Raw genomic sequence first — 25,878 nt, 5'->3', positions numbered from 1 at the left:
AAATAAATAATCTAATCCTTTAGGAAAAAAAAAAAAAAAGAATACAGTTGAGCTCATCTGGGGAGTGAACTAGCAGATGGAAGATCTCTCTCTCCAACTCTGACTTCAAAATAAACAAATAAATCTTTTATAAAACACTGACAATTAAAAAAAAAAAAAAAAAACAAAAAACACAAGAACAAAAGAATGACAAACAAGGAAGCAGCCTCCACTTCAGCAACGCGAACTCCACTAGAGGTGGAAACACTAGTTAGAACAGTGGTAGCCAAACAACAAATCAAGTTCAATTTTCAGCACTCTGCGCCACACTGAATTCTACCAATATGTCTAGACTTCACATATGCATAAGAAAACGTTTGAGGCAGGCCTTGTTGGCATGGTGTATAACCTGCCACTTGGGACACTCACATATCACATCGGAGGGACTATGTGTATGTAAGAAACTATGTAAAGACATGTGGGATTTATCAAAGTAATTCTTAACTTCGAAGAATGTGCAAAAATGCAAGGAGATAAGAGTACAAAAATAACTATATCCATACCAGGAAGTATGTGTTAAATACCACATACTCTCCCATAAGTAGGTAAGAAAAAACACGGATTCCCTCTCTCATTTCTTCTTCCCTCTAATTGCCAAGGAAAATGGAAAGAAGACATAAGTTAAAAAAAAAAGATACTAAAATATGAAGACAGTTACAGGAACAGGGGAAATAAATGAGAATAAGGAAACATGGTACTAAACTACAGCAGATTAAGTTATATTTGTCCCTCAAACGTGTGAAAACTATGAAATAAAATAGACTGTGGGGGCGGCACCATGGCATAGTGGGTAAGGCCGTCTCATGCAATGCCAGCATCCCATATGGGCGCCAGTTCAAGTCCCGGCTGCTCCACTCCCGATCTGGCTCTCTGCTATGGTCTGGGAAAGCAGTGGAAGAGGGCCCAACTCCTCGGGCCCCTAAAGCCTTGTGGGCGACCCGGAGAAAGCTCCTGGTTCCTGGCTTTGGATCGGCCCAACTACAGCCATTGCGGACGTCTGCAGGATGAAGCAGTAGATGGAAGATCTCTCCCTCGGCCTCTCTGTAACTCTGCCTTTCAAATAAATAAATAAATTTTTTTTAAAAAAATCCATTGTTTTTGGAGACCATCTGCCTGCACAACACAGGAGTGAGGACACAATACTTATTGAGCACTGAGTAGAATGAAAGAACTTTTGACAGAGGAGTCAGGTTTTGTTTGTGTACCGCCAGGTATGGTACAATGTACCGCAAAGAAACACATGCACATTTCTTGAATTGAAATGCAAGGAAAATGTGCTTGATAAATGTCAAAAAAAAAAAATCATTCTAAAGGGTTCTAGAATAACTTAAGAAGTAAATGCAGTTGTTGGTCAGTGACTAAGCATAAAACTCTATAAAACACAAAAACAATACTCATACAAAATTAAAAACTATAAAAAGTACTTACCAAAAATAGTTTCATGGGTCGGTGCTGTGGCATAGTGGATAAAACTGCTGCCTGCAGTGCCAGAACCCCATACAGGCGCCAGTTCAAGTCCCGGCAGCTCTACTTCTGATCCAGCTCTCTGCTATGGCCTGGGAAAGCAGTGGAGGATGGCCCAAGTCCTTGGGCCCCTGCACCCACGTGGGAAGTCCTGGAGGAAGTTCCTGGCTCCTGGCTTGGATCAGTGTAGCTCCAGCCATTGCAGCCCATTGGGGAGTGAACCAGCAGATGGAAGACCTCTCTCTCTCTCTGCCTCTCCTCCTCTCTCTGTGTAACTCTGACTTTCAAATAAATAAAATAAATCTTAAAAAGTTTCATACCAAAAGAATATTCAACTGATTTTAAACTAATGCTCAAGTAAAATAATTATTTATTTACTTATTTGAAAGGCAGAGTTACAGAGAGATAGGGAGATCTTCCATCCACTGGTTCATTCTCAAAATGGTCATGATGGCTAGGGCTGGATCAGGCCAAAATGGGTGCCAGGAGCTTCATCTGGGTCTCTCATATGAGTCCAGGGGCCCAAGAACTCGGGCCACCTTCCACTGCTTTCTTAGGCACATTAGCAGGGAGCTGGACAGGAAGTGGAGTAGCTGGGACTTGAACCCACACTCATATAGGATGCTGGCATCACAAGCAGCAGCTTAACCCACTGTCACAATGCCAGGGTCAACATTCACTTTTTTTTTTTTTTTTAAGATTTATTTATTTGAAAGTCAGAGTTACACTGAGAGAACGAGAGGCAGAGAGAGAGAGAAGGTCTTCCATCCATTGGTTCACTCCCCAGATGGCTGCAATGGCTGCAGCTGTGCCGATGCAAAGCCAGGAGCTTCTTCTGGGTCTCCCTCGTGGGTGCAGGGGCCCAAGGACCTGGGCCATCTTAACTGCTTTCCCAGGCCATAGCAAAGAGCTGGATCGGAAGTGGAGCAGCTGGGTCTCAAACGGGCACCCATATGAGGTTCCATCACCAGAGGTGGTGGCTTTACCCGCTAAGCCACAGCGCTAGCCCCCAACATTCACTTTTTAATAGGCTGTTTAACAATTACTAATGAATAGAAACAAAGAAAAGGACTTAAAAGAGCATTGATTTATTTTCCATACCTTTAAGTACAGCCACAATCAAACTATCCCTAACAAAAGAAACTTGGAAAACTCCATTTTTTAAAGTTTAAGTTATTTATTTAAGCCATCTCCTACCAGAAGCAGAGACAGAATACCAGTAAAATGGTCATCACTTGATGCAAGGAAGGAAGGCTGGCTTAGGGCCCCATGTACTGTTCTGGTCTGCGTGCAGAGTGGTGGCACAAACCAGTGCTGTGGCCCTGGGTGCCTACGAAGGTCATCTTCACAGCCAGCGGGAAGTGGGCTCGCACAGGGTTTGGAACACAGCCTGGTTACCAACTCCCCCGGGAAAGGGCTCACGTCTTAGGTGGAGATGGGGCAGGAACTGAACTCTGGTCTCTCCTGCTCCCCATGGTGGGACTTCAGGAAGACACAGAGCATGTTCACTGGCCCCCATCCCGGGGAGCATGACACAGCAGCTGAGAGCCTCTGTTCTCCTCACTGTGGGTGTCACACAAACACCAGCACCACATGACATGCGAGCAGGACTGACCTAGCAGCTAGAAACCCCAAATCCAGCTGCCGCTGCTGCCATACTCAACCTTGGCAATTTTTTAACTGTTTCACAACCTATGTCTTCAATTTATCTGCCAATGCCTGTACATATACACCTGATTATGACTAAGCATCCTAACGCATAATTTCCTGTATCCACCGACCATATAAGTGTAGTTATCATTGGAGAGACAAGTGTTTAAAACAATGCTGAGCACACAAAATTGCTGTTTTTAGTCAGCTTTTCATCACTCCAGCAAAACAGCCAACAAAAGCTGTAACACAGGAAGGAGGTTTACTTTGGCTCACAGCTCTGCAGGTTCATGGTCCAAGCTCCAACACGCCCCACTGGTTTGGCTGTCTGGTGAGGCCAGAGGATTGGGAAGGTGGAGCATGTGCAGAGGTAGGATCCCACAGCAAACCAGGAAGCAGAGGGAGAGGTGGGGCCCAAATCCGCTTTTATAACCAAGCCTCTCTGAGAACTACCTTCTGAGGGCATGCCCTAAGGGACCTAAGGACCGCCTAGTAGGTTCACCCTGCAAACAGAATCAAGTCTCCATCCTGGCACCAGCACCTGCTCAAACCACAGTATTCCAGCACTGTCTCCCTGAAATTCACACGTAACACAATCATTCTAGCCCAACAGTCCCAAAGCCTACATTCAGTCCAACATCACTCAAAACTCTCAAGTCTCATCAGAGACCCAAGGCAGCCTATAACATACTTCCAAGACACAATGGCTGGACAGGTACAAGGTATACATTTCCATTCCAAACAGGGAAGCCTTGGAAACAGAAAGGATTGATTGGAACAAAGCAAGATTGAAACCCAGGAGGGCAAGCATTAAATCCTAAAGCTCCATGTCTGGCACCCGGGGTGCACTGTGGAAGGAGCAGCCGTGCCCCCGTGGCTGCCTGGTCACAGCCCATGCTTCAGTTCCCACGAGTTGGAGTCTCGTCTGCAGCTCCACTAGGCAGTGCCCTGGTGGAGAGTCTAGGTACCAGCTCTGCCTCCACACGTCCATTCATGAGCTTCCCTAACGGGGGCTTTCTGCAGCAGCTCTGTACATGTACCAGGTCTGCCTGGGCCCCCAGGCTGTCCGAGACATCCTTGGAAATCTAGAGGAGGCTTCCATGCCTCTGTTAGTCTCTGCCTACATGGCAGATCTCTGAGGCTGCACACAGCTCTCTCTAGCTTTCCAAGATGAACGTTTCACATGCTGACCACATTACCATCCTAAGGCCTCCACATCTGCTTCACTCCACTGCTCCACTAAGCACTGCACCAAGAAGGGCTCCACGCAGGGGCTCCAACCCTACCACATACCTCTGCCTGGCTTCCCAGGCTCTCCTCTGAAATCTTGGTAGAAGCCAGTAAAGCCCCACAACGCTTGCACTCTGCAAGTCTCCAAGATCAGCATTATGTGGATGGCACCCAGGTCCGTCGCCAGCATGAGCTGTGCCTGGACCTACCTGAGCCAGGGCCTCACAGCACTTTGCCAGCTGAGCACAAGGACAGGAAGCCCAAAGTCACCCTGGGCAAGCTCTCGGGAAGTGCACCAGACTTGCACAAAACATGTCTGCCCCTCCAGGCCTCTGGGACTGGGATAGAAGGGGCAGTGTAAAGAGCTCCCAAACACCTTCAGGTTTTTCTCTCATCATCTTGTGTATTAGAACACGACTCCAGGCCGGCGCCACGGCTCAATAGGCTAATCCTCCACCTAGCGGCGCCGGCACACCGGGTTCTAGTCCCGGTCGGGGTGCCGGATTCTGTCCCGGTTGCCCCTCTTCCAGGCCAGCTCTCTACTATGGCCCGGGAGTACAGTGGAGGATGGCCCAAGTGCTTGGGCCCTGCGCCCCATGGGAGACCAGGAGAAGCACCTGGCTCCTGCCTTCAGATCAGCGCGGTGCGCCAGAGACCAGGAGAAGCACCTGCCTCTTGCCTTCAGATCAGCGCAGTGCGCCGGCCACAGTGTGCCAGCCGTGGCGGCCATTGGAGGGTGAACCAACGGCAAAGGAAGACCTTTCTCTCTGTCTCTCTCTCTCACTGTCCACTCTGCCTGTCAAAAAAAAAAAAAAAAAAGAACACGACTCCATTTATCTGCACTTACAGACCATGTTTTCCCTACCTTCTCTGGCCAGGCTGCAAACTGACCCAATCTTTCCTCCCTACTCCTTTCTGCTCCTGATTCTGACTTACCAATAACAGCTAATAACACCCATGCTTCGCCATTTTGAAATCTCCTCCACCAAACCAGTTCACCATCTTTAAGTTCAGCCTCCCACAAAATTATCAGGACACAGGCACAGTAAGGCTGTTCTTTGTCACAGGCACCAAGGGTGGCCTTTAGTCCAATTCCCAGAAGGATCCTCATTTCCATCTGAAACCTCATCACCTTGGCCTTTATGGTCGACACCTCCAAGAGCATTCTAGCATTCTCAGCCTGCATCAGCATCCCCTTGAGCGCCCTGCATTCTACAGCATTCTGGGCTTTCTCTATCCTATTTCTCCAAACTGTTTTCTGGAAAACAAATGCAGAAGCCTCCTCCACACCTTCAGGAACAGCTAACAGTAACAACCTCGCTCCTTACCTTTTTGTTACTACAGTTAAGACAGGCTGTTTGGGCCGGCGCCGTGGCTCAATAGGCTAATCCTCCGCCTTGCGGCGCCGGCACACCGGGTTCTGGTCCCGGTCGGGGCGCCAGATTCTGTCCCAGTTGCCCCTCTTCCAGGCCAGCTCTCTGCTATGGCCCGGGAGTGCAGTGGAGGATGGCCCTAGTCCTTGGGCCCTGCACCCCATGGGAGACCAGGAGAAGCACCTGGCTCCTGGCTTCGATCAGCACAATGCGCCGGCCGCAGCACACCGGCCGCAGCGGCCATTGGAGGGTGAACCAACGACAAAAAGGAAGATCTTTCTGTCTCTCTCTCTCTCACTGTCCACTCTGCCTGTCAAAAAAAAAAAAAAAAAAAAAAAAGGAAGCAGGCTTATTTCAGCTCGCAGTTTTGGAGGTTCACAGTCCAAGATTGGGCAGGTCCCATTGGTTCAGCCACCTGGTGAGACCAGAACATTGTAGGGAGAGAACACGTGCAGAGGAAGAACCACACGGCAAGCCAGGAAGCAAAGCGTGGCGAGGCCCAACTCTGCTTCTATAACCAGCTCTTTCAAAGGCATGTCCTCAGTGAGCAAGAACCCCCCACTAGGGCCCATTAGGGCCCACTTCCTGAACACCGTCACTGACTCATGTCTCCACCCTCCGAGCACTGCCAACCCTCAGTTTTGAGATTCAAAGGTCTGAGTTCAGGAACCAAATCCCACTCAAACTATAGCAAATATATATAAATATATAATTTATAAGCATATGCTTAAGTTTCAATGAAACCTAACCCATAAATACAGAATACAGACAGCAAAGGATTTTAGAGCTTCTGGGATCTTCCAGAACTTCCTGTGTATCTGAAGATAAAAATAAGGCAGGGGCTGGCACTATGGCGCAGTGGGTTAACGCCCTGGCCTGAAGTGCTGGCATCTCATATGGGCGCCGGTTCAAGGCCCAGCTGCTCCACTTCCAATCCAGCTCTCTGCTATGGCCTGGGAAAGCAGTTAAGATGGCCCAAGGCCTTGGGCCCCTGCACCCACATGGGAGACTCGGAAGAAGCTCCTGGCTCTGGATTGGTGCAGCTCCAGCCATTGCAGCCATCTGGGGAGTGAACGATCAGATGGAAGACCTCTCTCTCTCTCTCTGTCTCTCCTTCTCTCTGTGTAACTCTGACAAAAGAAAAGAAAAGAAAAGAAAAGAAAAGAAAAGAAAAGAAAGGAAAGGAAAAGGAAAAGGAAAAGGAAAAAGAAAAAAAGAAAGAAAGGAAGAAAGAAGGCCGGTGCCGCGGCTCACTAGGCTAATCCTCCACCTTGCGGCGCCAGCACACCGGGTTCTAGTCCCGGTCGGGAAACCGGATTCTGTCCCGGTTGCCCCTCTTCCAGGCCAGCTCTCTGCTGTGGCCAGGGAGTGCAGTGGAGGATGGCCCAAGTACTTGGGCCCTGCACCCCATGGGAGACCAGGAGAAGCACCTGGCTCCTGCCATTGGATCAGCGCGGTGCGCCGGCCGCGGCGGCCATTGGAGGGTGAACCAACGGCAAAGGAAGACCTTTCTCTCTGTCTCTCTCTCTCTCACTGTCCACTCTGCCTGTCAAAAAAATAAATAAATAAATAAATAAAAGAAAGGAAGAAAGAAAGAAAGAAAGGCAAGAGTGTTATTAATGGCCCATAAAATAACATTTCATGGCATTTAAGGAGGCTTCTTTTTTTATCTATTAGTTGAGAGACCTAGAAAGAGCTCCCACTTGCTGGTTTATTCCTTAAATGCCTGCAGTGGCCAGGAGGCCAAAGCTGAGAGTCAGGAACTCAATCCAGGTCTCCCACATGGCTGGCAGGAACTCAACTACTTGAGCGATCACTGCTGCCTCCCAAGGTCCGCAACAGCAGGAATCAGGAGCCAAAGTCAAATCCCAAACCCAAGTTCTCCAGTGTGGGAAGCTGGTACCCTAACCACTATCTTAACCATTAGGCCAAAGGCCCAACCCTGAGGAAGAACAATTCACGATCCCTCTTTAGAAGCTAAGCTAACCATGTTGTAATATAAGTACTACCTCACCAATCTGCTTCATACGGTGCGACACAGTCACAGACCAGCCTTTTTGTTAGACACAATAGGCAGTGCTGCCACACTGTTGGCAAGAAAGGGAAAGAAAATGCTTTCAGTTACTGAGCGCTTAGGTTACCTCCGCTAACTTTACCCTTTCCACAATCATGTAAAATAGTACTTACACCTTTCATGAGGTAAGAGTACAGGTCTGAGAACCTGCCTATGACTACACAGAAAATGAGCTGTGCAGACAGATCTGTGCTACACAGCATTCAGCAAATGACTCTTCAAAAAATGTTTTCTATAAAAGAACAGCACTGTAAATGTTGAGAAAACAGAGCACGCTTCCAAAAGATCCGCAAGGGTTGTTTTAGTTTAGCTTGTATATTTACACAAAACCGACAGTAATTGTTAGCTAAGTGAATAAATCCAGGGTGGCATATGATGGAATCATCGGGTCTTGATTTGGACTCTCTTCTTTTCGGCACTACATCAGGCTTATTGGTTTCATCAAAATTTTAAGCTCTCCCTTGGTAAACCAATCAAAACTTAAGGAGTAAAATCACACGACCTCATGTTGTGCTATCATTGAAAACTAAGGATTTCTAATCTCTGTTCAACAAAACCAATTCTCACTTGTACTCGGTCAGCTCCTTTCCCATGGAGCTATGGCAAGTCTCTGTCACTCTCCTTTACCCCAATCTCATCTCCTATCAGCTGATCCCCACTCCCATTCACCTCTTAGAGAAAATCAGCTCACCATTTGACCCCCAAACCAGAATTACCTACGCCCATTCGCACTTTCTCCTTTCCCAGGCACTCTCCTCCCACCAATACCAGTACACTGCCCAGGGATATAAATGAACTAACAATTAACACTTGTCATACATGACAAACTCATTTCAAGACCAGTTCTTTCATCTGCTTACCCCATCCCTTCCCACATTTGCAGGGGCTTCTATTAGCTCTCTTCATCTCCTACAGGTTCAAACAGTCCTTCTTTGTTGGGTCCTTTCCTTAACAGCTTGTTATAAAACAACCTACAAATCTTTTTTAGTTACTGCTCCATATCTTCACAATCAAGATCTTTTTAATAAATGTCAGGACAAGTGTGGCATGGCGGGGGAAGTGTGGCCGCTTGGGGTGCTCACATCCTGTATCACAGTGCCAGCTAGAATCCCAGCTACTCCACTTCCAACCCAGCTTTCTGCTACTGTGTCCCGGGATGCAGCAAATGATGGCTCAAAAGCTTGGGCCTCTCCCACCCAAGGAAGGCTCAGATGGGGTTCCAGGCTCTTGGGTTCAACCTCACCCAGTCTTGGGAAGTCAACTGGGAACATCTAGAAAGTGAATCAGCAGATTGAAGTGCTCTCTTTCTCTCTCATGCTCTGCCTTTAAAGTGGGTAAAAATAAAACATTTTTTAAAAAAAGAAATGTGACTAGAAATTTTATATTAAGGAAGTACTATAAAGTAGGATACTGATACAGCTATTTAAAAAAAAAAGAAACATTTAAAGACACATATAGAAATAATTAATAATTGGGGATGGCACTGTGGCATACGGGCTAAAGCTGCCACCTGCAGTGCCAGCATCCCATATGGGCACTGGTTCGAGTCCCAGCTGCTCCACTTCCAATCCAACTCTGCTATGGCCTGGGAAAGCAGTAGATGGCCCAAGTCCATGGGCCACTGCAACCTCATGGGAGACTTGGAAGAAGCTCCAGGCTCCTGGCTTCAGATCGGTGCAGCTTCAGCCATTGCAGCCATTTAGGGAGCTAACCAGCCAATGAAAGACCTCTCTCCCTCTTTTTCTGCCTCTGCCTCTGTAACTCTGCTTCTCAAATAAAAATAAATAAATCTTAAAAAAAAAGAAATAGTAATAATTGAAATGATCATCAGATATGATGTGTGAGTTTAACTTCAAAATAATCCACTTTAAGGGGGCTGAGGTTATGGATGAAACAAAATTGGCTATGCATTCACTCTTCAAGCTGGGTGATAGCTACATGGCGGGGGGCTCATTATTCTGTTCTTTTGTATATGTATGAGCAGAAATCTCACGGTTTTTCAATGCAGCCTACGCTCCCTGACTCCTCTTCATTTTTGCAGTTTTGAAATGACTTCCGGCCACCACACCCCCTGGACACCTGTCAGTCTTCACCTGCCCCGCCCTCCTGGCCCACTCCCAGCTTGTTACTCCACCCGCCTTCCTTGTGTGTTCTCCTCTCTCCAGGCACTTCTCCCTCTGTGCCTCCTGATGTCCCTCCAGTCTCATTCGTGGGCTCTCCTCCCATTCCTCCAATGCACCCCTATACAACAGAGCCTCCATGGAGTGGCATATTCAAACCCCCTCCTTCATTTCTACTCCTCCTCACTGAGCTAGTCCTCTGTCATTTTAGCTACTAATCTACATGCAAATCTCTATCCATCCCTGATAGCACTGGATGCAATCGCATCCCCCCTTGAACATCCCTCAGGAACCCAAATAAATGTTCAAAATTCAACTAGCTCATCTTTCACCCAGCGAAAACCTGCTTCCCACCTCAATCAGTGGTTTCACCAGCCTGTCATCCTACCCAGAAATCTAGCACCACATCTTAGGATACCAAATCTTCCTGGCTGCCAACATCGAAACTCCCAAGTTATATGTCAACTGTATCTCTTAAATGCTCCCCAGATCTTTCTGTAGCCCCAGCTGCTTGGTTCAGAATCTCTTAATTCCTTTACTGGGTTCTTTCCTCCCTACAACAGGTTTCCCTACGCCACTCTGAGCTCTCGACTCTCCCGAGACCCATTCTCCACACGGTAAACCAGGCACTATCCTTCTAAAAAGACAAACCTGATGATGCCACTACTCTATCTGAAATTCTTTAATGATTGCCCCATGTTAAAAATCCTAAACTCCAATCTTACTATCAAGTACTTTACGATCTGGTCTCTCCTGCTACGCTGCAAGTTATTCTGGGGCCTGGTCATTCAAAGGATTCCTCAGGGATCCCCACATACAAAATATTCACTCTTAAATCTATCCTTTACTCATGCTCCACAATTCACGAAGAATGCCTTTCCTCGCCTCCAGTGAACATGCACTCAAATGCCTTAACACAAGTCAAGTCACAGCATACTGAAGGCCTCCCCTGAACTCCTTGGGACAGTCCAGATCTTTCAACTAACTGGTGATTGAAATCATGATTTACGTCTTCAGTTAGGTCCACCTGGACGGAAATCACAGGCTGCCACTTACCAGCCAGAACCTCAGGCCAGGTCACTATGCCTGTTTCCTCAGGAACCACTTCACACCTCCAAAGCAACACCCTTTGCCTAGTGCCTCACTTGAAGCATTCAATAAACACTGTTGTTCCATGCCCACCCAGTCCCATCTGGGCTCCCACAGCAATCTGCAGACACGTGCGTCACACTGAGGGGTGACATCATCGTTCGCCCCTCCAGGACACAGGCATATTTTACTCATCTCTTTATTCTCAGCGCTGGGCATAATATCTGGCACACAAAAGGTTCTCAACAAACTTTCCAATCTCTGTAACGTGTAACATGCAGCCTCAGGCACCCCCACTCCACCCCACCACCCCCACCACCACCCGGGTCTTACCAAATCTACTTTCCATCTCCTTCTTTTACAAAATTGCTTCTTTAACCAAAAACAGAAGTGCATTTCAGAGCATTCAAGCATGGCATTTTCTCACTCTACATAATGCTCCTGGTGACCACCCGAATAAGCAAACAAAACCACAAGGACCACCTAGCGCTTTAAAAAAAAAAAATAGCTCCCAAAGTCAGTGCTTTAAAAGTTATCAGAAGCTTAACGCTGAAATAATCTTCAGAGCAGAAGCAGAGTATGTGTAGAGAGCTGAGTGGAGAAGGGGATCATTACACAACCCTGCACCTCAAATACAAAACAGTAAAAACACCAGACACCAGCAAACAACGACGACTTGCTTTTAATCTACGTGCACACTTAACCTTTCGGCACTACTGCCCTTTGAATAATCACTCACTGATGGTTTTAATAAGCCAACACCGCTAAGCTACTGGAATACAGCCATGATGGAACACCTGGAAATCAAAGTATCCTGGAAAGGAGAGGAGCCTGTTAAATTAAGTTCCTCGGGTCTCACATCCGATGCGTGCCATACATACGGTTCTGCACCGAGAGGCAGCAACCTGCGAGGGTGAGCGGCGCCGAAGGCCCCAGGCCCTGCAGCGGGGGCGACTGCTCATCCCCCAGCCTACGCAGGGCGGTGGCCCTGCCGGAGTGGGGTTGGGCGCCTGCAGCCGGGGCGGGCCAAGCCACAGGGCGGGAAGCCCAAGTCTCACCTCCACTTCCCCTTCCCAGCGCACACAGCCCAGTTCCGCGACCACCCAAGAGCACCCTCAAGACAAAGAGATTTTTCTCTCTCCCGGTCCGCTCAAAGTTTATCGCTCTTCGCCAGCGGTCGGGGCCGCCGGGCTTTGTAGTTCCCCAGTCCGTGCCTCGTCGCCAAGGCCGTGGGCCCGAGTGGCCACTGAACTACAATCCCCAGAATGCACAAGGAGCCTCGCGCCCTGTCCCTGCTCCCCCTCGATGCCCCTCCCTCCCCGCACGGCGGCTCGCGCCCGGGAAGCCCAGCCGCGTACTGTCCGGGCGTCTCCGCCACCGGGAGACGGAGCGAGGCTGTCCACCTGGACACCCACCACCTGCTCGTCCGCTGGCGCTGCTGTCCTTCAGGCTCATTACCTGGGTGCCGCAGGTCGGCGGACCGTTGATGATGCGGTCCGGCGGGGTGGGGGTGGGGCAGGCCGTCGCCGCACAGTCCGTTAGTTCGCGGCGTGCGTGAAGAGGCGGCGGCGGCGGCGTACGGTTGCCATGGCAGCCGCGGGCTGCGCCGCAGGGGTGGCGCGGGGAGGGAGCGCAGGGGCTCTGAGTCAGCTCTGGGGAGGAGCCCGAGCAGCGGGTCAGGGTTCGGGGTCAGGGAGGCGCGGGAACGCGTCGTGGGCAAGGGGGGACACGACGGCATTGAGGAGGATGTGGCTTCGGGGGTCCGACCGCTTCTGAGGGGCCCTCCCGGCGGCGGCCGACTCCCGCGCGGGCGCGTTCTGCCTTCTGAGTTCGGAGGGGACGCCTGTGGCGTCAGGGCAGGAAGGAGCGCTCGGCGGGGTCCAGGGCGCCGGGGCCAGCTCCCGTCGGCCGCTCGGTCGGTTTCTCAGGCGGCGAGGGCGAATGGCAGCCTTCCACACCTCCCGCCTGCCCGTTGGTGGGGCTAGGACTGGAAACGAACGGGAAGGCTCGTTGGGCCAGTAGGATGATTCGGGTCTTGGAATTTGTCAGTGGCGTTGATTTCGAGTGGATTTGGATCTGTACATTTCTTCGGCAGGGGGTTGAGGACTAGCCGGGTGTACACTGAGGCCTGCCCAGCCTGCCTCTCTCCTTGGTGGCGGAAGAGCTGGGATCCCTGACCCACCTGCTCTGACCCTGGGAGCTTTATCTGCAAATCGGAGATTGCCACACCCATAGCCTTGTGAGTGAGAAACCCCGAGGCTCTGTCCGAGGACTATTAAACAAAGCCTGGCTTTCAACAGTAGCTACAAATGCCCTTTAATTAATTATGGTGAACATTGGTTGGCTGGCTTCGGACACAGGGTTTGGCTAAGAAGCGAAGAATTTTTTTTTTTTTATCCTGGGAATGCAAAGATAGTTTAACATCTAAAAATCAATTACTGTGAAAACACTGTAAATATTAATAAAAATATTAATAGAATAAAGGAGGAATGCATGATCATTTCAACAGATGAAGAAAAGCATTCAAGCAATTGTAATATCCTTAAATGACAAAAACTGTAAGCAAGCTTGAAATCTAGCTTGGAATTTCCTTTATCTGATGAAGAGCATTATCTCCGAAGAATCTACAGCAAACATCATACTTGATGATGAAAGCCTAAAGGAAGTTCCCTAAAATTGGATACGGGTTAAGAATGCCTTCTAATGCCACTTTTTTTTTTTTTAAGATTGTACTAGAAGTTTTAGCTAGTGAAATCAGATAAGAAATAAAATGCAACTGGACTGGAAAGAACTGTCTTTCAGAATCCACACACAAAATAATGAGAACAAACAAGCACAACAAAGTCACAGGAAATAAGATCATAATAGCATTAAAAAGAGCAAGATACCTAGAAATAAATTTAACAAGAAAGTTCCAGACTTGTACACTGAAAATTACAAAACACTGCTGAGAAAAAGATCTGAATAAATGGCGAGAGATTACATGCTCCTGGTTTGGAATACTCAGTATTGTTAAGATGGCAGTTATCCTCAAAATGATCCATGGATTCAGTGCAATTCAAATTTCCATCAGGCTTTGGGATTTTTGTTTGTTTTGGAAATCAACAAGCTGAAAGGACCTAGACTTGTCAAAGCAGTTTAAGAAAGGGGAATTCAGAAACAAATACTAACATACATGGCCTATTGATTCTAAAAAGAACAGAAGGAAATTCACAAGAGAAATGGCATTCCTTTCAACAAATTTCACTAGCACAGTAAGATACATGCATGTAAAAATGAAAGAAATAACAGTAACATAATTACAAAATGAAAGAAATAATAGACCCTTGACATATACAAGCATCAACTGAAAAGGTAATTTATGAGGGTAGTCAAAAAAATTTGTGAAGAATACACACTTTTTTAAAAAAAGATTTATTTATTTGAAAGGCAAAGTTACAGAGAGGCAGAGAGAGAGAGAGAAAGAGAGGTCTTCCATCCACTAGTTCACTTCCCAGATGACCACAACAGCCAGAACTACACCGATCTGAAGCCAGGAGCCTGGAGTTTTTTCAGGGTCTCCTACGTGGGTGCAGAGGCCCAAGGACCTGGGCCATCTTCTACTGCTTTCCCAGGCCATAGCAGAGAGCTGGATGGAAGAGGAGCAGCTGGGACTAGAACCGGCGCCCATATGGGATCCTGGCGCTTCAGGCCAGGGCATTAACTTACTGCACCACAGTGCTGGCCCCACTATCTTTTAATTTCAGTTTTTCCACAAACTTTTTGAAGTCCCCTCATACATAAATGTAAGAGCTAAAACAACATAACTTCTAGAGGAAAACATGGAATCTTAAATCTGGCAAAGATTTCTTGGTTGTGTCATAAAAAGCATGATAAAAAAAGTTCATAAATTGAATTACATCAAAATTCAAACTATATTTCTACAGACATCATTAAGAAAATTAAAATACCAGCAAGACTGGAATAAAATAGTTACAAAATACATAGCTGACAAAGAACTTATATCCAGAACAAATTACTCTTAAAATGAATAAAACAATCCAATGGAAAAGAGCAAGTTATTCAAATAGACATGTCACAAAAAAAAAGATGGTAAATAAGCACATATATAGATGCTCAAAATCATTAGTTATTAGCAGAAAGCAAACAGAAACCACATGAGATGCAATTTCACACTGCCTAGACTGTAATAAAAAAGTCAACAATAATAAATACCAGCAAAGGAGAAACTGACGCTGAAGACCCACAAAGGGGAAAAGTGGTCTCTATCTTTCAAAAAGCAATACACACACCTACACAAGGTAAATGAAAACATGTACACACAAAGACTTGGACATGAAATTTTTGTTTATACTTCAAGAAGCTTATGTGTTTTTATTTAAGGTATACAAATTTCATGTATTTCAGGTATACAGATTTAGGAACATAGAGATAATTCCCATTCTGGCCTCCCTCCCACTCACACTTCCACCTTTCCTTCTCTTTCCTCTCCTATTCTCTCTCAATATTTACAATGATCTGCTTCCAGTTTACTTTACACTCATAAGATTAACCCTACACTAAGTAAAGAGTTCAACAGATAGTAAGAAGGAAAAAAACACTGTTCCTCAATAGTAGAGACAAGGAGTATAAACAATCATTGAGCGCAAAATGTAAATTTCACTCCTATACATTACATTTTTGGTACTCTATTGGTTACCACAGTTCACGGAAAACGTGGTATTTGTCTTTTTTGGACAGGCTTATTTCACCAAGTGTAACTGAAGAGTTAAAATTGTATATGTGCGGGTGTAAAAAGTTAAGCTTAAGCTTACAGGTTTAAACCTTCCTAGTGCAGCTGTAAAAATAAAACAGTGAAGTAGCACCTTGACAGTAGGGACTCCATTTTGGAGCACTTGAGACTGCATTCTGGGAAAGCAACCCCCCCACCGTGAGACTCTGGTCCAAAACTATGATCTCAAATAGTCGGACAATAGCAGTGCACTACATCACCCTTGGCAACGCACAAAAACCCCCTAGCATGATTGTTCAAGCTTAAAAGTAGAAAGGTTGCACCTGGGTTACCTGGGCTAATAATGAAGATGTGATTTGTCTATGTCTTAAGATCATAATTGCTGATTGTAAGACTTTAGCAACTGCTTAACAACCGTGTATTCTCTTCCCCTTCCTGGTTTTGCGGTTTTTGCCTTTATAAACCCTAACCTTTGGTTATTCGGGGCTGTTCTGTTCATGTATGATCAGACAGCCCCAGCATGCTGGATAATCAATAAAACTTCCCCGTGCTGTTTGCATAAGAGACGTGTCTCTTGGTGACGTTTTTCGGGTGGTCGACTCTCACATTTGGAGGCCCCAGCGAGATCGCGGCTGCCCGTGGACGCCTCCAACGGACATCTCTTGGGGTAAGTATAAAGGCGCCTAAGGTAGGGACTCAGTATACCATGAGTCATGGTTCGGCCGGTCCCCATGGCTTACTACTCTTCTGTCAGCCCTAGCAGGACCCTTAATTGTTCTACTCCTAATTGTAACAATAGGACCTTGTGTGTTAAATAGACTCATCACCTTCATGCGGAAACAAGTTAAAAATGTTAAACTCATGGTCATAAGACAATAATATGTCACATTAAAAGAAACAAAAACAAATAATCTCTAAGATTAGAGATCCTCACAACAAGGAGTGGGGAATGAAGAGTTAAAATTGTATATGTGCGGGTGTAAAAAGTTAAGCTTAAGCTTACAGGTTTAAACCTTCCTAGTGCAGCTGTAAAAATAAAACAGTGAAGTAGCACCTTGACAGTCGACTCTCACATAACAATTTCCAGTTGGCATCCATTTTGTTGCAAAAGACAGGATTTCATTCTTTTTTATGGCTGAGTGGTATGCCATAGTGTTTATATACACCATAATTTCTTTATCCAGTCTTCAGTTGATGAGCATTTGGGTTGATTCCATATCTTAGCTATTGTGAATTGAGCTGCTATAAACATGGGAGTACATATGCTGGTTGTAGATGTGTGGATTGATTTCTGGAGTTTTACTCTTTCATTTTTGTGCCAGGCTGTTTTGATTACAACTGCCCTGTAGTTTGTCTTGAAATCTGGTATTGTGATGCCTCTGGCTTTGTTTTTGTTGTATAAAATTGCTTTAGCTATTTGGTCTCCTGTGTTTCCATATGAATTTATCATTTTTCCTAGATCTGGGAAGAATGAAAGAGTGAAAGAGTTCTATATCTAATAGTTTGGGTGACAGAAGCAAATGTAGCTATCAAAACTCACAGAATAGTGCACTTCAGATCTGTACATTGTGCTGCACATCAGTATATTTGGAAAGGAAACAAAAATACTCATCATTATTAGAGCTGTAAACTAATAGTAGCTGAGCGATAGAATAGGCCCAGTCTCGTGTTTTTATAGATGAAGAGAGTGAGACCTAAAGATTTAATAGGAAAAGAAGAAAAAAAAAAAGGAAGGAGAAGTAAATCACTGACCTTGTCATTTTCTACAATAAATGTCTCTTGAGAATTGTTGAAGATAGCCAACTACTGTGTGTATGTAATCCAGCTGTCTGTTAGGGTCACCCTGTCACAGAGATTTTGTTGAAATTGGCACCAGTCCATTATCCACCTCTTATGGAAAGACCAGTGTCCCCTCCACGCCTGAAGAGTCCCTGCAGTTTATTCTCTGGGTCACTTCTAGCTCTGGAGTTCTGCTTTCTGAGCACTTAGAGTCCCTCCATATCACCTCCCAAACCACTTTCCTCTCCTCTCCTGACACATAATGTGGGAATCCACCCCTTCTCTGACTCTTCCAAAGGCTTGGAGTAGCTAAGGAGCTTTTAAGTAAGGGATGCAAAAGCAAAACAAAACAAACAAACAAACAAAACCACAAAGTTAGAATCCTCTGCTCTTAGAAGTCCTTCAATTGGGGCATTGTGGCAAAGTGGGTAAAGTTGCTCCCTGCAAAGCCAGCATCCCATATAGGCACTGGTTCATTTCCCAGCTGCTCCACTTCTGGTCCAGCTCCCTGCTAATGGCCTAGGAAATGCAGCTGAAGATAGCTCACATGTTTGGGCTCCTGCCACCTGTGTGGGAGTCCCACATGAAGCTCCTGGCTCAGCCCTGGCCATTGTGGCCACTTAGGGAGTGAACCAGTGGATGGAAGACCTCTCTCTTGCTCTGTCTCTCCCTCTTGCTCTGTTACTCTGATAACTTTTCAATAAATAAATCTTTTTTAAAAAGAAAAAAAGTCCTTCCGTTCCCCCATAGCCTAACCCCTATGCCTTCATCATAAGCTGCAGCCTCCCATGATCCACCATCTCTGCTCTCTCCTCTTTTCTCTTTCTACAGTATTTTTAGTTATCTGCATTTCCTAATCTGTGCCGTCATGCCTACCTACCATCCCTAAACTGTTTTCAAAGTATGTTTCTACACAAAGTAACTCCCCCTGGAGAAACTTTGGGCCAGCTATTAATGTTTTTTCACACCTGTATATATCTGCATATTGTATTGAGTCAGTTCATGGTGTACTCAATAAATATTAAGCAGTTTAGGTACCTGATCTGTCCAGGATACCTTCATGGTGGGCACATTTATGAGAACCATGTTCTTACATCCATAATAGTGGTTTACTCTATTTAGTAGAAATGATGAAGCAGGGGATGGTAGCTGAAATCAGTTATCCAGGGGGCAGAAAAGAAACCAAAGTCTATAGAACCACAGCTTATGTTTCAGAAAAGAAATGACAGCAGTTAAGCATAAAGTCCAGAACAGAATCTGAGCTATCACAATGACATCTTTATCGAAGCAGCCCCTGAGCCTGTCACCTGTAGCAGTTTGGTCACAACTCTGCATAAGTAATAAGAATATAAATAGATTCTCCTTTACTCCTGGAGAAGGCGATACCGATCTGCTACCAGCTGAACACATGTTTTGCAGTCAGAACGCTAGGTTCACCTGATCCATCAGTCCCTCATCTGGTTTCCTTTGTGACCAGTCACTTGTCTTTGCAAGGTAGATGGTCAGGGTTGGAGTGCAGTCTGCAGCCTTGAAGAAGTCCCCCAAAGCAAGGTCTCAAAGCAAGACCCTCCTGGGTTTTGAAGTCAGGATCTCAGGGAATTAACTCAGCAGGACCAGCTGCTTGGGAATGGATGACAGCAGCAAAAGCAAATAGCAGCTTTGCAGTGAGCTGGAGGTAGACAGGTGAAGGAAGACCCTGGACCTCTGTAGCACAGCCTGAAATGCCTGGCAGCTCACAGGAAACTGGAAAGAAACTAGGACCAACAAGAAACTTTAGCTATTGATTTCCCCTGGTCTGTTGCACCCATGCCATAGAGGAAACTCTGAAAGATAGGACTGAAAGTAGTAACAGGTTAAACCGCACAGAAAGGCAGTGCAGTCAAGAGACACTTAAAGAGACTTAGCATAGCTGTTCAAAGTCAAAAAGATTTCCGAAGCATTTGGCTTTGGTCACACCCCTCAGTGGTGTATGGCCTTGGTTCTCTGGACAGCTCCCTATCCATACTTCATTGCCTTACTCATCTGCCCCTTCAATGTGGGCATATTCCCGATGGTTAGTCTCTATATTTGGGTGGGTGTTTTGGCACAGCGATTAGGATACCACTTAGGTATCCAGGTTTTTTATTCCATATCAGAGTGCCCACATTTGAATCCTGGCTTTTGCTCCTGATTCCAGCTTCCTGCTATTACCCATCCTGGGAGGCAGCTCATTACCATTACTGTGTAGGTCCCTCCCACCCACATGGGAGGCCCAGACTGAGTTTAGGACTTCAGGCTTTGGCCAGCCCCAGCTTCAGCTGTTGCAGTCTCTTAGAGAGTGAGCTAGTGGATTAGCTAGAAGATCTTGCTCTCTGTTTTTATCTCTGCCGTTCAACACGCACATACAGGGCTGGCGCTGTGGCGTAGCAGATTAAGCCACTGCTTGCAACACCACCAACATCCTATATGGACAGTGGGGTGATTCCTGGCTGCTCCCTGCTAATGCACCTGGGAAAAAAGTGGAGCATGGCCCAAGCCCTTGGGTCCTTTCACCTACATGTGGGAGACCCAGAGGAAGCTCCTGGTTCCTGGCTTTGGCCTGGCCCAACCCCAGCTGTTGTGACCATTTGGGGAGTAAGCCAGCAGATGGAAGATCTCCCTCTCTCTCTCTCTCTCTCTGTAAATCTACCTTTCAAATAAAATGAATTTTAAACACACACACACACACACACACAGATGCCTATTAGCACTTGAAAACATCTCTGTACCCTTTCCATTTCCAGGATTTCACCTTCCAGCTCTGACTGATGCTTGGATTTCTCTTGGTCTGACCCCTCAGCACCAGCACTGCACCCCACAGGCCTATCCTTCCTTATTCTGATGCTTCTGTTGTTTCATTGACGTCAGATCCCATCCCCCTGCCCATTCAAATTATACCTAAAACTATTAAATGGGAAATTTCAGAAACAAACAATTCACAGGTTTTAAAAAGGCTTTCTTACATACGGTACACTGCTCAAATTGTTCTATTTTATTATTAACTACCACTATTATTAGTTATCTATTACTATTTCGCTGTTCATCTTTTACTGTGCCTTAATTTATAAAACTAACTTATGCTTTACACAGAACCTTTCCAAATCATTCCTGCTCACAAGCATATCACCCTGATCTGCACTCACCGTACTTCCCGCCCTTATCGCTCCAGAACTGACCACGTGCTGGCCCCGCGGCAGCCCACCCATTGACCACACTCATTGACTTTCCCCGTTCTCCTCACCATATTTCAAGCTCCTTTCATGTGCATTTCTGGATATTCTTGAAGGTACCTTCATAATACCTTATATATAATAAAGATACAATAAATTTTTAGGCTTGGTGGTTCCTTAACTTTTTTCCTTAGCAAATCTTCCTCTGTCTGGTCCTGTTGTCATACCCCCATATCCACAGAGACTGTCCCATGACCCTTAGTGGATGCCTGAAACCTCAGATAGCACTAAACCCTATATGGACTCTGGTTTTTTTCTATGCGTACATACATATAATAAAGCTTAATTTATAAATTGGACATGGTAAGATATTAATTATAATAATAATAGATAACTAATAATTATAATAGCTAAAGATAAAATAGGCCAATTATAACGTACTCAGCCTTATTTAAAACACACGAGTTGTTTAGGGAAAGTTCCATCTAATATTTTCACACTGAAGTTGACCATGAGTAACTGAAATTGCTATAAACAAAACTGCAGATAAGGAAAACTTCTGTAAACAGGATACGTGCATCCTTGTGGTGTAGACATTCCAGCAGCCTGTGCAAGTATAGGTCCCCATATTCTGTGGAGGGATCCTTGAGACTCAATCCCCCCCGCCTTTTTTAAAGGATTTATTTATTTATTTATTTTTAAAGATTTATTCATTTATGTGAAAGTCAGAGTTTCACAGAGAGGAGAGGCAGAGAGAGAGAGAGAGAGAGGTCTTCCATCTGATGGTTCACTCCCCAATTGGCTGCTTGGCTGCAAAAGCCGGAACTGTGCCAATCCGAAGCCAGGAGGCAGGAGCTTCTTCCAGGTCTCCCATGCAGGTGCAGGGGCCCAAGGACTTGGGCCATCCTCCACTGCTTTCCCAGGCCACAGCAGAGAGCTTGATCGGAAGTGGAGCAGCCAGATCTCAAACCAGCGCCCATACGGGATGCCAGTGCCCCAGGCCAGGGCACTAACCCACTGTGTCACATCACCCACCCCATGGGACTCAATTCTTTTAAGTCACTGCTGCTATGGGAACAGCTTAGGAGGTCAAAATAGTGCTGAATTCCAATGTTCAGGCCCCACCTTGAAGATCTCCCAGTGTAATTTTCCTCACTGTGGGACAGTGTGATGGGTCTGTTGCAGCTTTGTATATGGTTTTTTTTTTTTTTTATTTTTGACAGGCAGAGTGGACAGTGAGAGAGAGAGACAGAGAGAGAAAGGTCTTCCTTTGCCGTTGGTTCACCCTCCAATGGCCGCCGCTGCAGCCGGCGCACCGTGCTGATCCGATGGCAGGAGCCAGGAGCCAGGTGCTTTTCCTGGTCTCCCATGGGGTGCAGGGCCCAAGCACCTGGGCCATCCTCCACTGCACTCCCTGGCCATAGCAGAGAGCTGGCCTGGAAGAGGGGCAACCGGGCCAGAATCCAGCGCCCCAACCGGGACTAGAACCCGGTGTGCCGGCGCCGCAAGGTGGAGGATTAGCCTATTGAGCCACGGCGCCGGCTATGTATATGGTTTTTAAGAATTTATTTATTTATTTATTTGAAAGGTGGAGTTACAAAGAGAGAGATTGTTCATCTGCTGGTTCACTACCCCAAATGGCTGCAACAGCTGGGGCTGGACCAGGCCAAAGTCAGAAGCCTGGAACTCCATCCAAGTCTCCCAGGGGTGGGTGGCAGGGGCCCAAACACTTGGGCCATCATCCACTGCTTTCCCAGGCACAGTAGGCAGGGAGCTGGATCAGAAGTGGAGCAACCAGGACTCGAACCAGCACCCATGTGGGATGCTCCATGATACCGGTCCCAGTTTTTTCTATTTCAAAAAAGGTAAGGTAGTGTTGGGTGAAGTAAAGTAGGAAAGAATGTACTAGAGGGGCTGGTGCTGTGGTGCATCTGGTTAAAGCCCTGGCCTGAAACACTGGCATCCCATACGGGTGCCTGTTCAAGTCCTGGCTGCTCTACTTTGAATCCTAGCTCTCTGCTATGGCCTGAGAAAGCAGTAGAAAATGGCCCAAGTCCTTGGGCCCCTGCACCCATGTGGGAGACCTAGAATAAGCTCCTGGCTCCTGGCTCGGAACAGCTCAGCTCCAGCCAGTGCAGCCATGTGGGGAATGAATCAGCGGATGAAAGACCTCTCTCTCTGTGTCTCTACCTCTGTAGAAAAGAATGTGATAGAAGACTCATAGTCACCATACTGTTTGGCAGCTACTGCCTTGATGGCCTTCAGCTTCAAACCTGCCCTGTCTCCCTCACTTCACATTGGTGGGCTGGCAACTGTGCAGACCACTGTCCTCCTTTGTCATGTGGCTACCGGGGGCTCTGGAGGAAGTCGACAAAGCTGGAGGAGGGGGTGCACCTCATCCTTCCTCTGGGCCTGCTCTACCTCTCAGCATCACCCCAGCAATGATCTTTCAGCACCGTGGCAGTTTTTCTCATTGCCACCCTTTTATTTCACACCCAGAACCAGCCTCCTCGTTTCTCTTCCCTCCTACCCCAGGGTTATTAGTGTCAGCCTGGCAGTGGTGTCCCTTGTCAGGGGTCTGAATCCCAGCTCCATGGGCTCCCTCCAAGCTGCTTCTGGGTGCTGATAACCCCAATCTCCTCTCCTCTCTTTGATCTCCAACCTTGGAGGCAGTAGCTGCTTGCGGCAGTTCACGCCCCTGTGTTTTTTCAGTGTTCCTTTTTAAGTTTCTCCATCCTTCAGTGTGTGTTCCATCCATCCCATATGCTTAATTCTCCCTGTTGAAATCCTCTGGCATGTGAACTGAAATGCATTTCCTACAGCGAGTAGTTAAGAAACACTGCCTTAGAAGAGTGGACACATAAACAGACCAATACCTTGAATGCCAAGGGCCCAAAGCTAAACATTTACAAGTCCTCTGGATTTCAGGCCTGTGTAGGGCAAAGTCCAGTCCCGCTGTCACTGTCAGACCCCAGGCCCAGCCTGCCCTGGAGCCATGACAACTGAAGGGCCTGCAAGTTGTCCATCAGAGCCTGAATGTGTCAGCTGACACCTCAGCCCCAGGGACGCTGGGCTCTCTCACTTGTGACACCTGAACTCCTTCCTAGCAAATGAGAGGAAGCAAAAAGGGAATGCTGCAGAGTGCCAGAGACCTCATCAGGTGAAGCAGAGCCCGATGACGGGAAGGAAAGGACTGGAAGGAAGTTCAGGGTTGCGGCTGTCTGTGGCGCCGCCTTTGCTCGCAGGCGTTATGAGCAGATGATAGAGGAGGAAAAGAACAGACTTATACCTGTTTCTTATCCAGGCAAAATGAGGATTTTGCTCTACTTTCTTCACCAACTTACTGGGCTTAGGCTTCAGTCTCCAATGACAAGCAAGACTTAATCACACATTTCTAATGAGAAGAACCTTTCTGTGTTTTAGGAATTCAAAATATTTCTCATGTGTGCCAAAATAAACAGAAAGCCTTTTGGCAGCTGTCTGTGAGGATTCTCCTTGCTCATCATTTTGCAATTCTTTAGGCTAATTTAAAAATATGAGCAGCGGGGAGCGGGTGAAGCTGCCGCCTGCAGTGCTGGCATCCCATATGGGCGCCGGTACCAGACCCGGCTGCTCCACTTCCGACCCAGCTCTCTGCTATGGCCTGGGAAAGCAGTGGAAGATGGCCCAAGTCCTTGGCCCCCTGTACCCCTGTGGGAGACTCAGAAGAGGCTCCTGGCTCTTGGCTGAAGATCAATGCAGCTCCGGCCATTGTGGCTATTTGGGGAGTGAAGCAGCAGACGGAAGACCTCTCTCTGTGTGTAACTCTGCCTTTCTGTGGGCTCATCCCACAAGGCCTGCGTACTGTTGGCATGGGTGGGGCGACAGTGTGGTAGCCCCGGGCGGGGCACGCACACAAAGGACAGGGTGGAATGTAGAAAGATAAGCAAAGTTAGAAAAGTTAGTGGGTTGGCTGGCGCCACGGCTCAATAGGCTAATCCTCCACCTTGCAGCACCGGCACACGGGGTTCTAGTCCTGGTCAGGGCGCCCGATTCTGTCCCTGTTGCCCCTCTTCCAGGCCAGCTCTCTGCTGTGGCCCGGGAAGGCAGTGGAGGATGGCCCAAGTGCTTGGGCCCTGCACCCCATGGGAGACCAGGAAAAGTACCTGGCTCCTGCCTTCGGATCAGCGTGGTGTGCTGGCCGCAGCGCGCCAGCCGTGGCGGCCATTGGAAGATGAACCAACGGCAAAGGAAGACCTTTCTCTCTGTCTCTCTCTCTCCCTGTCCACTCTGCCTGTCAAAAAAAAAAGAAAAGAAAAGTTAGTGGGCAGCCGTTCATGTTCACATGGGGAGCCCATGACCGCGTCAGAGATCCCTAGAACGAGGTGGAAGTACCCTCTTCACCTAGCAGAGGAGGGACTGGGGGCCTGCACCCTTGCTCACCTTATGGGTTCAGGTCCCACGTTCAGGCGCCAATTGCGGGCTCATCCCGTGAGGCCCGGGAGCAGTCAGCATGGGTGGGGCAACGGTGCTCTTGAACAAGAAGCACTAGAGACAAGTTTCAGTGAACGTGTCTGCTTTATTCATGACCAAGCACACCTTTTAAGGGGCAGGCAGAAGAGGTGTAACTAATTCAGGGCAATACTAATTCTATAGGATGAAACCAATATCGGCACCACTATGCTTCTCCAATCAGCTTGAAGGTCACATAGCTACAGTAGCTTTCCTGATGGGCCTGGGCCACACCCGGGAGCAGTTTACTTGATTGTCAGAAGGTGGGAGGGGGTGGAATGCGCCTGGAGCTCCTGCCACCTGCCAACTGCATGGGCTAGGCAGGCAGTCTCATGGGATCACCCACACCTTTCAAATAAATAAATAATCTTTAAAATATGTATATGTGAGCAGAAATCCCAGGGCTGCAGGCTGTGAAGTGGATTCAAACACTCTGGAGTGTTGTAATTCACTGACTGGATCTAGTTATCTGTGACAGCTGCAGTAATAGTAATTGAGCACCGGGGTAAGTCATCAGATGGACCCTGCTCGATGCTAATACGTTAGCCACGCCTCTTGCATGTGTTTTAGGAGCTAGCATTAAGTGGAGAAATCCATAACTAGATGTGAATTACTCAACCAGATGCTGGCCAGAGTGCCTTCGTTTGTA

General features: G+C 47.1%; 1 protein-coding gene and 1 long non-coding RNA gene across 15 annotated transcripts in view; one reads left to right on the top strand and one right to left on the bottom strand.

Moving 5' to 3' along the window:
* KATNAL1 (katanin catalytic subunit A1 like 1) overlaps positions 1-25,264 on the bottom strand; it is a 116,597-nt gene extending 91,333 nt beyond the window's left edge. For 2 of the 14 annotated variants that reach the window (XR_016212626.1, XM_089303282.1), the window contains exon 1: positions 12,098-12,284. The gene's annotated coding sequence lies outside the window, so the exon portion shown is untranslated. Of the gene's footprint in view, positions 1-11,372; positions 12,039-12,097; positions 12,307-12,397; positions 12,422-12,454; positions 12,627-25,160 lie in introns of those variants that run through there. The other 12 variants (XM_089303281.1, XM_089303275.1, XM_089303286.1 and 9 more) reach the window with 12 other exon arrangements.
* On the top strand, positions 12,372-15,192 carry LOC138843834 (uncharacterized). The gene is made up of 2 exons (XR_011378859.2): positions 12,372-12,510; positions 13,135-15,192. It is a non-coding gene; the product is annotated as an uncharacterized LOC138843834 (long non-coding RNA).
* Positions 25,265-25,878: the final 614 nt, after the last annotated feature.

The sequence above is a fragment of the Oryctolagus cuniculus genome, chromosome 9 (assembly GCF_051225735.1).
Source record: "Oryctolagus cuniculus isolate XC-2025 breed Fujian yellow rabbit chromosome 9, ASM5122573v1, whole genome shotgun sequence".
Classification (NCBI taxonomy): domain Eukaryota; kingdom Metazoa; phylum Chordata; class Mammalia; order Lagomorpha; family Leporidae; genus Oryctolagus; species Oryctolagus cuniculus.
The sequence above is the reverse complement of the archived record's forward strand: the minus strand, read 5'-3'. Positions and strand labels throughout refer to the sequence as shown.